Below are 16,909 nucleotides of genomic sequence, written 5' to 3' on the forward strand. Positions count from 1 at the left end.
GGCCCAGTCTTGACGTTTCAGCTTGTGTGTCTTGTTCAGTGGTGGTCGTCTTTCAGCCTTTCTTACCTTGGCCATGTCTCTGAGTATTGCACACCTTGTGCTTTTGGGCACTCCAGTGATGTTGCAGCTCTGAAATATGGCCAAACTGGTGGCAAGTGGCATCTTGGCAGCTGCACGCTTGACTTTTCTCAGTTCATGGGCAGTTAATTTTGCGCCTTGGTTTTTCCACACGCTTCTTGCGACCCTGGTGACTATTTTGAATGAAACGCTTGATTGTTCGATGATCACGCTTCAGAAGCTTTGCAATTTTGAGACTGCTGCATCCCTCTGCAAGATATCTCACTATTTTTGACTTTTCTGTGCCTGTCAAGTCCTTCTTTTGACCCATTTTGCCAAAGGAAAGGAAGTTGCCTAATAATTATGCACACCTGAGATAGGGTGTTGATGTCATTAGACCACACCCCTTCTCATTACAGAGATGCACATCACCTAATATGCTTAATTGGTAGTAGGCTTTCGAGCCTATACAGCTTGGAGTAAGACAACATGCATGAAGAGGATGATGTGGACAAAATACTCATTTGCCTAATAATTCTGCACTCCCTGTAAATAACTGCGCATCCTTCATTGTGTAATTCTCTATTCAAACTGACTATGTCTATCACCTGTACATCCACACAAAACTGAAGAACAAAGCGTGGGCTGCGGTCCGCACTGACAAAGCCCGAGTGAAACGGTGTGTCTGAACTCTTCCCCACTCCACCGTGGGAGTGGGTGAGGAGCAGGGGTGATGCAAGCTCAGGCAGTGGCAAATTCTCATTTCCCTGCTTCAAAAAGCCAGCAGCTCTGTAGTGTTTCGTGCCCTGCCAGTCGAGGCTTTCCCTCTGCTCCACTGGTGAATACAACCTGACCCAGAATCCACTGCGGGGGAGCTGCAAGCGCAGACTGCAGGGATCGCCTTCTGTTCAGTCTCTGCTTTCATGTGGAAGTGAGAGTGGGCACTTGTCTATGGTAGTAGCTGGGTGGGTGTAGGGTTTCAATGTGATACTCACTACAAGTATAATTAAAGCAGTAGGATAATTAGGCCTGCAAAAGTCTGTCATTCCCATTTTTGCTTCTCTGACTATTTCACTCACAGATAGGGATGGGTACCGGTATCCGGTGCCATTATCGCACCAGTTCTGACATAAACTGTAGTAACCAGACCGAAAAGCAGCGCACATTTTGGTGCTTTTTTTTCCTGCGATGTCACACACTTTGGATTCTAGCCAATCATTTTACCTTTCCAAGGATAGTAGGCGGGCCCAGGTACGTATGTTCTTTTAAAGCAGAGCGACAGATTAAAAATGCCCAAGGTGAAGCGGTCAAAAGTCTGGCTGTACTTCACAGCAAAAGATGCAAACTCAGCAGCCTGCAACAAGTGCTTTAAGGTGATACTGTGCAGAGGTAACACCTCGAATCTGATGAAACACCTGGCGACGTATAGCGTTTTTTTAAATTAATGCATGTAAGGTGAACTAGCAAAGACCGTCGTAGTTACATGCGGCTGTCTTCTTGTTTGATGGCAGATACTCCCTTCACCCTGGCCAAAAAGGCTAAAGCTAAACATGAGAGGTTTTTGGACAAAGTTTGTGTTTTCTATTCTTTAAGCACCGGTTCGAGCACCGGTTCGAGCACCGTTTAAGCACCGGCACCGTTTCAAAAGTACCGGTATCGGATAAAACCTAAACGATACCCATCCCTACTCACAGATACGGTCTACATCACCAACCTCCGTCCTTTCACTTGTCTTTCTTCCAGAGCTCTGTCCTACTCACTCGCTATTCACCACTAAGTACAAACTGGACCCGTTACCAATAAGTAACATTTGAATAACAACTATAATGAAGAAAAATGCTTCATTTGCACGTCTTAATGTTCCTGTTTATCAAGTCTGACTATTTTGCACAGCATGTGTTGTTCTTTAGGTGATTAACTCCGTCTCACTGCCAGCCCTCAGTGGTTTCACCAGACACAGAAAAATATGATGCTTTTGGTGATTCCCTCTCTTATTGCAGAAAACACGCTGAGAACTGACACCCACAAAAAAAAAAAAAAAAAAAAAACATTTTGGACTAATAATTAATTGTCTTTATGAAATTGCGTGTAAGAGAGATCTTACAAGCAATTAGCAAATAGCCTCAATAAAAGGATTTAGTAATAATAATAATAATAATAATGATAAAGTGCTAATTCACAACAACAACAACAACAACAATTATCTCAAAGAGTTTTATATTGTAAAGGCTCTATAATATTAAGAATAAATCCCAACAATAAGAAAATCTATGAATGAGCACTTGGCAACGGTGGGAAGGAAGCAATTCCTAAATTTTGCATCATAGTTATTACCACTTTCACCATTTTTTGGAGTATGAAGTGATTTCTTGGCTGGAGTGCCAAGTTAGCTAGTAAGGAAAGTGAATCCAAAGCAATATTTCACATAAAGCTGCATTATAAACTAAAAAAAAAGTAGGGAGACTTGTGCTTGATATATTATTTCTTTGTTATAACAACGCTTCTTGGAAATATATTTTATACAGTTGGAAAGCCTGTTTATTTCCCCCTAAACTGTGCCACATTTGTAAGGAAAATGCATTTGAAAAAATGATGAATAAAAATATAAGTAGTTTTCATGCCCTTCCAGGAAATAGCTGGAAATAGCATAAAAGTTGTAAATTTTTGCATGTCAATAAGTGAGATAAGTATTTAATCCCTTATAACCTGCCAACAGATTGCCATCTCCTGACCTCAATTTGTTATGTAAATAAAGTTTGTCCCCAGAGTTAATTTTTTCCATTAAGTCCTCTCACTCTTTAGTTTTGCCCACCACCATGGACAAGACTAAAGAGCTGTCAAAGGACATCGGGGACAAGACTATAGACGAGAATGAACTACAAGACAATCAGGAACAACTTTGGTGAGATCTGTTTTAGCAACAGAGTTATGTCATTTTATTGGGGGGGGGGCGTTCAGAGTGTAATTTATTTCTGCTGTAAAGTTGGACATTTTAATATGGGGATCAGCCACAAGTGCAGTTTTATTTCTAAGATTAGAGAGATCTCCTCATTTAATAAATGCATGTAAAATATTCACACAACCCAAAACAGAACTAAAAATGTAAGCTTTGAGTGCAGTAAACTTTAGTCTTTTTAAATTTTCTCTCTTCATGCTCGGGATTATTAAATTTGATCCTTTGACGTGCATGCAGGAAAAACACTTGACATGCTGCATTCATACCTAATGTGTATGTAACCTGCATGGAAAACTTGAGTTGTAAGTAACAGATTAACAAATACTTAGCAGTGCAAATGAAAAATTTCTACTAAGCTTTAGCTGCTGATAAGCAAGTAGTTTATATACAGAAAATCTTTCCAAAAAAACTTTTCATTTAGGTTACTTTTACATTTGCTAATATATTCCAATTCACTTGCACCTCTTCGTGCATCACTGTCTATGAACGTTGCTTTGTTGACTACAAAAACATTTTAAACGAAGGAGAGCTTCAACTCAGCCTTTGAGAGTTTTCATAACATCCCAGGGCCAATTAGGAAAGTCCTGCAGCAACAAAGCTGAGATGAAACCTTCTTCCATCATATGTATGCTTAGCATTACTAATGAGTGCCACTCTAAAAATGTTAGTGAAAAGCTCCAAAACACATGAACAGCATTCCACAGAACCCCCTACAGCTGATTTATGATGTGAGACTCAGAGATAACTGAACAACAAAAGTCTCCAGATGACTTTTTTCCTTTACATTAATATTTTAATGTTAATATTTTGACTGCAGTTTAAGAACAGCTGCATGCACAGAGGGAGCCCACAATAACTGCACAGGAAAACCATGAGACACAAAGCAATCAAAAAGATCCTTTTATAAATATGCAGGTGCATACTAAATGAGCATGGCACGAGTTTCTTGTGGGACTGTGTGTTTTAATGTGTGCTGGTAAACAGTGACTGTGACTCATTTGGCCCTGGGTGGCCCTGTCAGGCCTCTTTTCTTGCCACTGACTGAATGCTGCTGGTTCTGTAAACATAGACAAATGTATCCTACAGGAGTGCCGCCCTGCAGCTCCCCCATGCCTCAAACTAATGAATTTTTAAAGACAGCATCAATCAAACTGCAGGCCAGATCAATAGACCATAGAGTGGATTTCGTCAGCACTGCGGAGAAAGGTTTTTGGTATAAACATTGTTTCCACTGTCAAGCGACAAGCACCCTTTCACTTCAGCCAAGCTCCACAGTTACCAAGGCAGTCAACCAAGAGTATAGCAACAGGACTAAGGCTGCTCTGTCCAGTAATAGAATCTTATTAAAGAGCTTAAGTGCTTATGATGGCAGGGTGTCTTCTACACAGTACTGTTTGTCTGGCAACATGGTTAATTAGGACATCTGATATCCACTCAGTCAGACCTTCACCACAGTAGCTATTGACCATCATCCATGTCATTTAATTAGAATTACAGCTGAGCCTGGGCCTGTCCAGCAGTGTCATTAACTAGCAGCGTACCAGCAGCGATTTACCAAGAAATCAATACAAACTGAGCTACCACACACACAAACATTGCCAGTGTTTTATTTTCTTTTAAGTCATAGATGGCAAACTGTACTTGTGGCTACAGATGCAATAAATGGGTGGAAAAATATGACAAAGATATAAAACTTCCAACATACACAAGTGGAAAAGGCATGTAAACCTTCAGTGATAAATGTGAAGGTAAAATTAGGATTAAGCGTTTTCAGTGGAATGTCAGTGACGTGTGAGTGGGTGCCCTGCTTTTAAGTAGATAACACCGATTTATTTAAAAAAAAAAAAAAAGTCCAATCTTCACAACACATATCTAATGATGTGGCATGTCACTTCAGAAAGTGGCTTATTTTTGTTAGGCTGGAAAAGGTTATAAAACCATAACGAAAGAGTCTCGACCAATTTGCAATCAGACTGTGTACAAATGAAAGAAGTTAAAGTCCTTTGTTAACCTCCACAGAAGTGGTCGGCGAACAAATATGACTTCAAGAGCAGGGCTTGCAGCAGTCTGGGAGATCACAAAGGAACCCAGGACAGCTTCAAAGCAACTAAAAGCCTCTCTAACATTGTATAATTCCAGGAGACTGCTGTCCATCTGCAGATTTCTAAAGATTTCCCTTTTAAGAGCCAGATTGTTTGAGCAATATTTTCTTTTAAATTGAGGCTAAAACACAACTTTTTAGGTTTAAATGAGAAGCAGTGAAAGGAAAACACTGCAGTCTAGTAGCGTTTTCCTTCTTTGAAACCATTCCATAAGTGGCTCTGTTATGATTTGTTTTTGTGCTGATGCATCTGAGCCAGCACTACCTGCCATCACTCAATTTTGAATTAAACCAGCAAATTATAAGGAAAAATGAACAACTTAAAGGGTAATGCAAATTGTGCTATAACAACACAAATCACACAAGCTATTCCACTAAAAAATGGTTACAGCAGAATAAAGTTGATGTTTTGGAAAGGTTACAAATGCTGTAAGAAAGTCTGAAACAAGCAGCTCGCGTGAATTAAAAATGCTTCTGTAAATCCCTCCTATCTGATGTGCAGGAATAATAGACAGTTACAGGAAATGCTGAGCAGCAATTTTGGTATAACAACTCAGTTCTGCCATATAGTGAATGCAAAGGTTCACATACAGAGTTATAATACTGTATCATACTTCTCCTTAAGGAATTAAAAGTCTCCAAAGTTGTTTTTTTCCCCCCCATTTATTAAACTGGGTTCTATTTTTCAGGATGTGTTAAAATCGGACTAATTTTTTGGTCTATATTAGTGTCGACAGACCGAAACTTCTGAACGGTCCACAAACTTCGCCATATAAAAGAAAAAAAACCAATTACAGAGATTTAAAAGAACACTTAAAGATTAAACTAAAGATAAAATTAAGGCAAGTCATAACTTTCAGTAACTCTGAATAACAATAAATCCCAGTTACATATTTTACTTATTAAAGCATATGATATCCACAAATGTCAGTAGTTCCTATATCCAACCTACTTTCATGAATACTAAACAGATGGTAATGCTATTAACCCTGGAGAACCCATGGGGTCAAATTTGACCCCATGGTTTCCCTAGAAAACCAATGGGGTCGGCTCTGACCCCATGGGTTCTCCAGGGATAAGTTGGTAAAGAAATCTCACGCAGGCCAAGCTGCCAACTTTTAAATGTTGACTGGCAATACAAGTGATTTTGAATTTTCCAATATTTTTTTCATCTTCTTACTCATATTTCACAAAGCTTTAATGTATTCATACTGGATAATTATGGTTATTACTAGTCTAGTCTAAGCAATCTAGTTTAAAAGCATGGTACCAATTTCGGGTTAACTCTGCATTATGTTAATTTATCCATCTGTGCAGGTCCATCCACTCTAACTTCCTATATGAATAGTAAAGTAGCGGATCTATCAATTTAAAGTCTTGGCTTTCTCATCTTCTCACTCTCCCTTCGGGTTTTGGGAAGCAAGAAATTGCTTAAAGATTAAGGACAGAATCTAAGCAGGAAGCAATTTCTCAGCTCTCTGGTGCAGTGATAAGAAATCGAGACGGGAGTAATCCCTTATATCAAATTTGATTCAATTTAATACAATTAGATGTAAATGCTGGGAGGAATACAAAAGAGGCAATATCATTAAAAAAAGATAAATGGACAGAGACGTGCAGTTAGAAAATGAAGTGAAATGAGAAAGAAGTTCTCTAAGTAGAGTATATTCATTTGTTAGTTGTATTACTTTTCAGTCATAGTGTCTATTAAAAAGCAAAAGTAAACTGCTGAGGAATTGTAAATATGCAAAATGTACACAGAGCTCACAGAAATAACTGGCTAATTGGGGAACACAGTAGACAGATGTCTTAATAAAAACACACAGTTCTGCCTGCAAGCTGGAAATCCCATGTGAAGTCAGGACGAACAAAGGACAGGGTCAAAGCACGTGGACGGTTCAAAAAGCTGGAGGCTCTATACTACGCTGAACAAAGAACAATTTCCAGGACGCCCTTGTCCTACAATTTCCCTGCCTTTAATAAAAACATATTTGAGATATTCCAAGTCTGCAGTGACTTGATCTCGACTCTGATTTCAAAATTACATTTCAGCCTTTTGCCTCTGGCTCACAGAAACTGCATTCCCCATGATAATGTTTATTAAGAAAAAAGAAACTCACAAAGACCACAGTCGGGTGAAGATCTAAAGAAACCTCCTCTGATAAATGACTTGCGTTGCATGTAAGCTTTACAAATGTGAAGTGAATTTTCTGCTGGTTACGTCGAATTACAGCAGGCTTCGCCTCAGATGAGTGAACAGAGCGTAAAAACTGAATGTCTGCAGAGGCAGGACCACATTAACCATCTGAAATGAGTAGTTCTACTACTGTAAAGTGGATTGAAACACAGCACCAGAGTTTCTGTATGCATCTTTTAAAACTTATATACAGTGTGCATTTAAAGGAGACACGTGACTGATGACATCAATCATTAAATTGTCCTCAAAAAGGATTTTCGGGTCAATTTTCATAACTAAAATGTAACATTAATTCAATATACATGTTTCATGTAGGGCTATCCATCTATTATAATGCTGATTGTGTGGTGGCACAGGCCCATGTTAATTAGTGGACTTTTCTTTTCTTTCCTCTTTTATTTCTTCATACAAGTCTCTCAAGTTGTGTTTTTATGTTTGAAATGGGTAAATGCAGAGAACAATTAGATAACTAAACTAAACATTAGCTTTTTCTAAAAATATAATATGAAATAAAAGACTAATGCTAAAATGCCAATCACTAATCATTTTGGTGCTCAGACAAAGCAAGGGGTCAATTTAGGTCTGGTGGGTCACCGGTTTGTAATACACGAGCAGAAAACCTGCAGAGTGCACAAAATCAGAACCTCCACTAAACACAAAATGATCATAATTAATACACCTGTGCTTTCCTTCTGTGAGACGATAAATTGTCTATTATTGTATTCTCTCACATTAAACGTGACTCAGTACCTTTTATATTATTGCACAAATATACAATAAAAAACTGAATTCTCCTTTTTAAAGTAGATTTTAGCTCAGCCTAAAGAGAAGCAAAGAGACAGTAGGCTCAGAGAGCAGCAGCGCAATAAAGAAAATAGCTGGTTTCACTCTAAAATGATCATCTACACACATATCACACTGGCATCAAACTATTAAGATAGATGTCATTTAAGATGGCAACAAGCATTTACAATTTACTTTATTAGGTGCACCTGTTTAACTAGTAGGAAAGATGAGAAAGCAGAAAAGCCATGATCACTGGTGTCAGACGGACTGGTTTGAGCATTTTAGAAACTATTGATCTGCTGGGATTTTCCTGCACAAACATCTCTGGCGTTTACAGATAATGGTCAAAAAAAATCCACTGAATGCACAATAAAAACCCTGAAGATGGGTTATGCAAGCAGAAGCCCATGTGAGGTGTCACTTTTATCAGCTAAGCATTGTTTAAATGCCACAGTTAACCCGAGTATTGTTCCTGACCATGTCCACCAGTTTGATAACTGGGCTGCTTCTTATATAGCACTTTTCTACTCTCCCGGAATACTCAAAGCCACAGTGACCCATTCACACAAGCACTGTCTTCCAAGTTTCTTAGTGTTTCCTAACTACCATTCATACACATTGGACACATCGGAGAGCAATTTGGGGTTAGTATCTTGTCCAAGGATACTTGGCATGCAGACTGGAGGAGCCAGGGATCGAACCAATAACCTTCCAATCAGTAGATGACCTGCTGTGCCTCCTGAGCTACATCTTCTGATAGCTTCTTCCAACAGGATAAAACATCATGTCACGAGGCTCAAATCATCTCAAACTGGTTTCCTGGACATGACAGTGAGTTCACTGTACGCTACTGTACACAGTCACCAGATCGCAATCCGGTAGAGCACCTTTTTGATGTGGGGGAATGGAATTTACATCATGGATATGCAGCCAACAAATATGCAGCAACTATGTGATGCTATCATGTCAATATGGACCAAAATGTCTGAAGAATCGTCCTGTCAGCTTGTTGGCTCTATCCCGTTTAAAAAAAATACAAAATAAAACAACTATCATTTACACAGTGCAGAAGACAGAGTTAAGAGTTAAATAGTGCCATGGTGCATTACAACAGATTTGTAATTTTTTGCATTATGCATTAGATATGTAAACAGTTTTCTACTATAAGTGCCACCTCTCACACTCCTGGCTTTCCTGTTCCTTTGCTTAAATTTAGGATGCTTCGAACCCATTTTTCCCCTTTTAAATGTAAGGAAGACACCATGCTTATATTAACTGCCCTGTGCACAGATTCAGTAGCTGAGACACACATGCACGCACACGCACACACACCAATCCAATCATTTCTACTGTGAGGATATTTTCATTTTCACGTTTGTAAAAGTACACCCTAAAAGCTGTTAAGCACACCAATGTGGAATCTGGTCTCTCTAATCAATAAAGACTAAATGTGACAAAAGGCAATCTGGTAACATTGAAGGCACATTTTATTGAACCAAAATTTGCTTGAGGGACTTATTGCACAATTACTGTGGTGTTGTTAGACAAATCATCATTACACATGGACAGAATTTTCAATGTTTGTGAAACCTTATATCAATAGAAGCCTTTATAGAAATGACCCTCTCTCAAATATGCCAGGCCTCGTTTATTCCTGAGCCAGTTTGTTCAAATGAATCTCCTAAAAAAAGAACCTTTATTCTGGTGGTATGCCTTTACAAGATGGCAATTCACATTTTTAGAATTTAAGATCAGGTCACATGATGGTATTTTTAATACATGTAATCTACAAATACTAGGATCATGCAGTACCCTAATATCACCCTTTAATCTGCAGCAAAAGCAACAAAACACTTGCCTTTTTTTCTCTGTTTGCCTGCCAAAAAAGGGATTTCTGCACTACTGAGGAGACTAGGATGAGCACAATAAAGAAGCAGAGCCGTTTGGCTAAAAGCCTGCTCCATTCTGTGATTCTCAAGGACAATTCTATGTCCTATCCTCCACCAATTCCTGCACCCTTTATCTAAGCCCACCCTACCGAGCTCCATTGTGTTGTTCTCAGTTGCAGAGAACTTCCTGCAATTCCAGCTGCTTATAAATCAGAAAGCCATGTAAGCCTTTGGAGCAGCAGGGGCTGTAGATCCCTGGAGTAAAGCTGGGAACATTCAGGAAAAAAGTTTTTCTTTGGGTCGCTCTCTTTTTAAGTTCCTCGTCACAGAAAATTATCATTTGAAAAGCTAAAAGAATTTTATAAGCAGCACAGGTCTTATAAAATAGGGTCATTAAAGGCAAAGTATATCATATGGTAGCTGTGTGTGGAAATACTCGATATATCGATATATCCACTCCAGTGATTCAGTCACGCCCAGCCATAGTTTACATGATGAGCTGAAACATTCTGTTCAGTTCAGGAAGAAAACACAGCAAATAAAGATAAACCTTTATTCTGTTCTTGTTATCCATATAACAAAGCCTTCCACCATTAATAACAGATATAGTGCCCTAGCACCAGGGACCTCTAGATCAAACTTATTCTTTATAATAAATTGTTATGACGAGGTAACTAAAGCTTGCTTTCTATTCAAGTTGAGCACTTCCTACTACAAATCTCATTTACCCAGAGCTTTTATCTATATCTGTATTTTTCTAATGTGCACATACAAATGCATCGAAATGTAAAGTTGCATTCAGGGGGAGACTACGGGTTCAGTACTTCAACATGCAGACTGGAGACTTCACTATACAGACTGGAAGAGCTGGGGAATTGATCAACTGACCTTCCAATTGATAGATTACCCACTCTACCATCTGAGTCACAGCTGGAATTGAGGAACATAGAGGCCTGAACTACCTGCAACAGCAACTTCTGTATGAATGACACCAAATGTACCTTCTCTAAAGGAAAACATTGAGTCTGGCTTTGTTCTCTTAAGCTACTTTCAAACCAAACAGTTCTCGTAACACCTGTTCAAGTCCCTGGGGAATTAGACACCATCCAAGCCTTTATATTTTTACAGTTTTTATTTTCAACACCAATAATGACTCTGATGTAATGTAACAGTCTGTCAGCACTGATAATCTTCTCGCAGTGGTCCTTAATTTCCTTGTAATCCTGTTTCAGTCTCTGCTTCACTGTATAGTGCATGAAGCAAAGATTTCTCCATTGTATATAAGCTCATTAAAGACTGGACTGACTTGCTTGTTTTTGTTGGAATGCATTTCACTGTTTGGGCTGTTTTTGCTTCTTTTTAAATGGCATTTATATGTTCAGAAAATTAATGTACACATATGTCTAGACCAATCACAGTACAGCTACATTATTCAACGACCCCGTTTGGCTGAACAAGCACAAACTCCACTGGAGTGTTCAGTGTGTGCTCCCAACTTGTTTTCACTGCCCCAAGTGGCTGAAAAAAGTGCCCTGACACAAGCCCCTTCAAGGTGTACAGGCTCCACATTTTTCCCATGCAAGTAATTCACTAAATTGTTATAGGCACTACACAGAATTCGTGACTACTGGCTGAAATCAATAGACCATCTCATTCAACTGAAAGATCCACAAATCTTGTAACTTAAAATAAAAACTGCAAGCTGCAAATACATTCAATCCTCTTTGTATTGATGATAGAAGTGGAGTTGTTAAGGTGTTAAGGACTTCTTTTTTTTGGCCAACGTGTCTAATGTGTAATGATTCTTAAAATACATAAACTCCTCTCATGTAACGAGCATTCTCAAACCACTTCAGGTCACTGGGACATTTGGGTTTGCACTTTAATCTTACCTTTTGCACAACATGTTTTGAAGTAAAGCCTCTCTTGTTGTATTTCTGCTTCCCCTGCATTTCTGATACAGATGGTGCTGTCATGCTTTCCTCCCAGCTTCAGAGTGCTGATAAAACAGAGAAAACAAAACTTTTTTTCCTTAAATCTGGGAAGCAATACCACCCCCGCTAAACACACAAGACAGGCATAGAGAATACAATAGGGGGTAGACTGGACAATAACATTTTCCATTATATTGCTGGAGGTGCTTGTAACATTTTCTTCATCTTTATTTCCAAGCAAACACATTCTCATTTTCTGGCCCGAGCATGTTTGAAAGCAACGGCTCAATTCATATGGGAAAACATAAGGAAAAGTATTAGGTTTAAAAACGTATAGAGAGAGCATTTGATTAAATCTAAAGGATGAAAACAAATTTTATATATCTGTTTATGAAAGCACTGAATTTAATTTGAATAAAATAATATAAAATAACCCTGCAAAAAATTGACAAAATAGATTTTCTGCTTAAACAACCGCACCTGCAAGGGAGGCTGATGGAAACATATTTGTATAGCCGCTCTTTCAGCAGCAGGCATCAAACACAAAGACTGTTGTCAACCACTGATGGTGAAAAATGTTTCCCACCGTTTCCGATTAGGAGACAGCGAGGATTAAATAAAAATCACCAGAGCGCTGCTCTAGATCCACAGATTCGCTAAGACCACCCTCAACCATCCATTACAGAAGACAGACGCCCTCCTCTCCACATGTGAACCCTTAATGACCCTCCATCCCCTGCCCGCAGAGCTGCACAGGGCCACAGGAGTCATGAAAGGGCACAGGCTCTGTAAAAGAAAGCACCTCCTCCTTCCATATCAATCAGCTGAAGGTGGATAATCGCCAGCTACTACCCTTCCTTTACATTTATGTTAAGGGTTCAAGGACAATACCAGAAAGACTAACACGGTGTTTCATTATCGTCAGGAATCGGCTCATGTTCTAAGGAGATAGTGAGGAGAAAAAAAAACAAAAGAGTAGCAAGAGAACTGTGCATTTTTTTTTTTTTTTTTACAACCTCCTGCCGGCAGCAGGACTCTACAGCTGGTGCACCAGTTTGTTACAAGTTCAGGAAAAAAACATTGCAGATGGAGATTTCTGTTACGATACAGTCCATTGGTTCTGATTATGAACAGCAGGCAAACCTTCCCACATTTTGATAGCACAGTAATTGCTGTTTAAGATTCAAGATTTGAGAGGTAGCTTTAGAAAAATCAGTGAATGTCTTACCTGCTAGACCAGGGGTGGGCAATCTCAGTCCACGAGGGCCGGTGTCCTGCGGGTTTTAGATCTCACCTTGGGTCAACACACCTGAATCCCATGATTAGTTCGTTACCAGGCCTCTGGAGAACTTCAGGACATGTTGAGGAGCTAATTTAGCCATTTAAATCAGCTGTGTTGGTTCGAGGACACATCTAAAACCTGCAGGGACACCGGTCCTCGTGGACCGAGATTGCCCACCCCTGTGCTAGACAGAACCTTAGCCTCACAATATGTCCACAAGAGAGAGAAAAAAGATTAAATGCAGCTAAATGTAACCTTACACATGGTGCCACTTCAAAGCTGGCTGATAATGATCATAAAGTATTGCAAATGTAAGAGTAAAGTTTGCTTTAACAGACATAAGTTGGAGTACTCTACTTCCATGAGAGCAAAGATAAGCAGCTGCCCTCAGGCAAGGTAGATGAATGAGCAGCACATACCGAACAACTTTTTGTGGTTGTGGCTTTGAGATGAAAAATATTTTAGTGAAACTAAGAAAATCGATACTGCGGCTCAGAGTCCAAAAATAAAAAGACTTATTTTAGCCAAAAGCTGGCCTAGTTCTCTCTTGCCAGTCAGCGAATTCACTATTGTGCAGGGATAAACTTCAAAGATGCAGCTATACCAGGATGCAGCACAAACACCTAATGATGCACGGCAGTAACTGACAGGATTGCTCAAACATAAAGCAGCTTTTACTGGCTCTATGCTGAGGTACTCTGCTTTTAATGTTAATTTCCAAATTCAGAATAATTATCTCTGCCAGTGGTATGGATCAGCTCCGATAAAGTAGAACACACAGTGGATGTAAGACATTAATATATGAGAAACAGCACCAGACTGGAGTACCAGTGTTGGATTGAATGACAAAAAACACATGTTACAACTTTGCACAGGGGTCATGCCTCTTAAGGTTGTACTCTATTAATTATTCTCCAAGTCTGGGATGAGAAATGGCCCTCTACAACTTTAGTATGGACTGAAAGAGCTGCAAAAGTTGCAGGTAGATCATATCATCAGGGGATTTGTCATTTATCAGGGTATTGTGGAAGTTTTAAATGCCATTCTCTAAAAACAGCCTTCTGACTAAAATTGAGATCGTGCCGTTTTACGGGTCACTAATACAGGAAATGTATTTATTCAACTCGATAAGGAGAAAGCACACCAATGACTCAATATTCAAAACTAGTTGTAATTAGATATTTAAAAAGAAAGATAATCCATACATTTTATGATGATTTTAACAGTGAAATGTGTAACTGACCAAATGTCAGACAAAACAGAACAAAGAAAAACAGACAGCATTTTGACACGTAACGGCAAAAAGCTTTCACAAAACTCCTGTGGTTACATTAATTATGGCTTTAGTCTGATGTTTGTTAAACAGAGCCACACTATGGCACATATTTGCTTTTCCAGACGACTGACTGGAATGAAGCCGCTGCTAATTAATGCTATTAGTTCCACCTATGCTTCTCTGGCCATGAAAAACACAGCAAGGGTCTAAAATGCAGATACAGTGGTGAGCGAAGCTAGAGACTTATTTATAGAGCATTTAAAACCAAAAACGGAAGCGCTGATCCTTTTTAACCCAAATAAAAGCCCACTATGTAGAAGTGTTTAGTGTAAAAATATAAAGACTTGAAGCACGGCAACGGTTTAAAAACTTTCATTATGAAGAATAGTCCATTTTACAAAGTGTAGGCTGTTATATAGGCAGACTGTGAGGTATGATACTTGGCCTTTTTTTAATTTTAAATACATTACTGTCTGATAAGTATTTGTATTGATCTGCACTATAAAGATGTGAATATATTCATTTATGTAGCCCAAAGATGCACTACCGGTTTCATGTGGCTATTTAAATATGGGGACAATTGAATTATTGCTGCTTTCTAGTCTTATCTCATCTTTACTTTTATTTCCTCAGTTTGTTTTCTATATTTCTAATAAATTTAGATTTTATACAATACTGTTCATACGTCTTGAGCCACCCTGCATTTCTTTATATTTTGCTTTCAGCAATTTACTGAAACGTCAAAAAATACATGGAAATACAGTGTATAAAACAACAGCACTTTGATTTGATATGACCAATTTTGTTCTTCAAACCAGTCTGAACTCTCTTGGCAGATTTTCTTGCCATTTCTTCAAGCAGTCTTCAGGAATAGTTCTCCAGGCTTTTTGAAGTACATTCAAAGGTGTTCTTTGGATGTTGACTGCTTTTTGTTCCAGTCTCTGTCAAGATGATCCTACACTGCTTCAATAATGTTGAGGTCCGGGCTCTGAGGAGACCAATCCACCACTAACAGTGTTCCATTTTATGTTTCTTTTTTTAAATCCAGGTATGAGTCTGTTGGTTTACAGTCATTACTGCTGAAGAATGGAGCTGTGGCCAATCAGATGCTTTCCAGATAGTATTGCATGGTGGATCGAAAACTGACTGTAGTTTCCTGCATTCATAATTCTATAATTTTTGACAGGATCTCAAAGAGCACTGACAGCGCCTCCACTGTCTTTACAGACACTCATTTTTGTACCACTCTTCTGACTTCCAACTTATACAATGATAATGACATGAATAAAATTCAAAATTGGATTCAGCACTCTGTGAAACCTGCTGACACTGATTTTCATTCCAATTCATTCCAGTGAATTTTGCATAACTCATGCTTGTCTCCACGTTTCCTTTCCTTTAGAATAGCTTCCTGACTGCCACTCTTCCACTGAGACCATTTCTGATGGGTCTTTGGGAAAGTATTAAACTGAAGCAATTTGTGAACTTGGAAAACTAACTAAGCTAAAATTTAAAAAAAAAAAGAAAATATCCTTAGTTTTAGTATCCATTACTTTGGTAAATAATTATGTTACCACTTGTCTGACGAGGAATTGACGGACATTTTTAGAGACTACAAGCCTGAGGTAATGGTTTTCAAATAATTTTGTTTTATTGTAATACTTGTACAGATTTTCTCAAATCTTGTTACTAATATGTGCCCTTCATACAATAATAATTAAAAACTAATTTAAAAAAAACTAAACATTTGGAAACAATAAAACAACTAAACTGAAACAAGAAAATCAATTCTGTAAACTAATTAAAAATGAACTAAATGAAAAAATGAAATCAAATAAAAATGATTAGAAAATATGCTGACATGTTTTCAACTAATAGCTCTTTGGTATAAAAGAGTATTAGGACCACATTGAGAAAAAAAATTGTGATCTTCTTTGAGAATAAAGTCGAAATTTCAAGAAAAAAGTCGAAATGTGCAGATAACAGTTGTTTCGAGACAAAATGCCGCAGCTGCGTGAGATCAACATTGTAACTGAATACACTAAATGCGATGAAGTACAAATATTTTCCTGCCTATGAGTATATATGCAGATACATATATAAAGAAAAACGCGCAAAAAGTTCTTACATAAATGTAATTAATTACCTTTACAGGTGTATTGGTAACAGCATCACTAGTAGCCCTAGTTTGCTAATTAGTTTCAGATACTGCAGTAACTTCAGCACGGGACCTGACGGGTGTGGCGAGTCACCTTCGCACAGGTGTTAGATGAGCAGTGAGGGTACGCCACCCAGTGTTAGCTGAACAGCCGTGTGTGTCACACTCGCTGTAGATATTTCCAAAAGCAGCTTAACAGCCCAGCAAGAGCGCGCCGCACGCACACACGGTTCAAGCCTTCCGCATGCGCGCGAGACTAAACGCTACGCTGTC

Source organism: Perissodus microlepis, chromosome 4, assembly GCF_051167445.1.
Source record: "Perissodus microlepis isolate ML-2025 ecotype Zambia chromosome 4, ASM5116744v1, whole genome shotgun sequence".
In the NCBI taxonomy this organism is placed as follows: Eukaryota; Metazoa; Chordata; class Actinopteri; order Cichliformes; family Cichlidae; genus Perissodus; species Perissodus microlepis.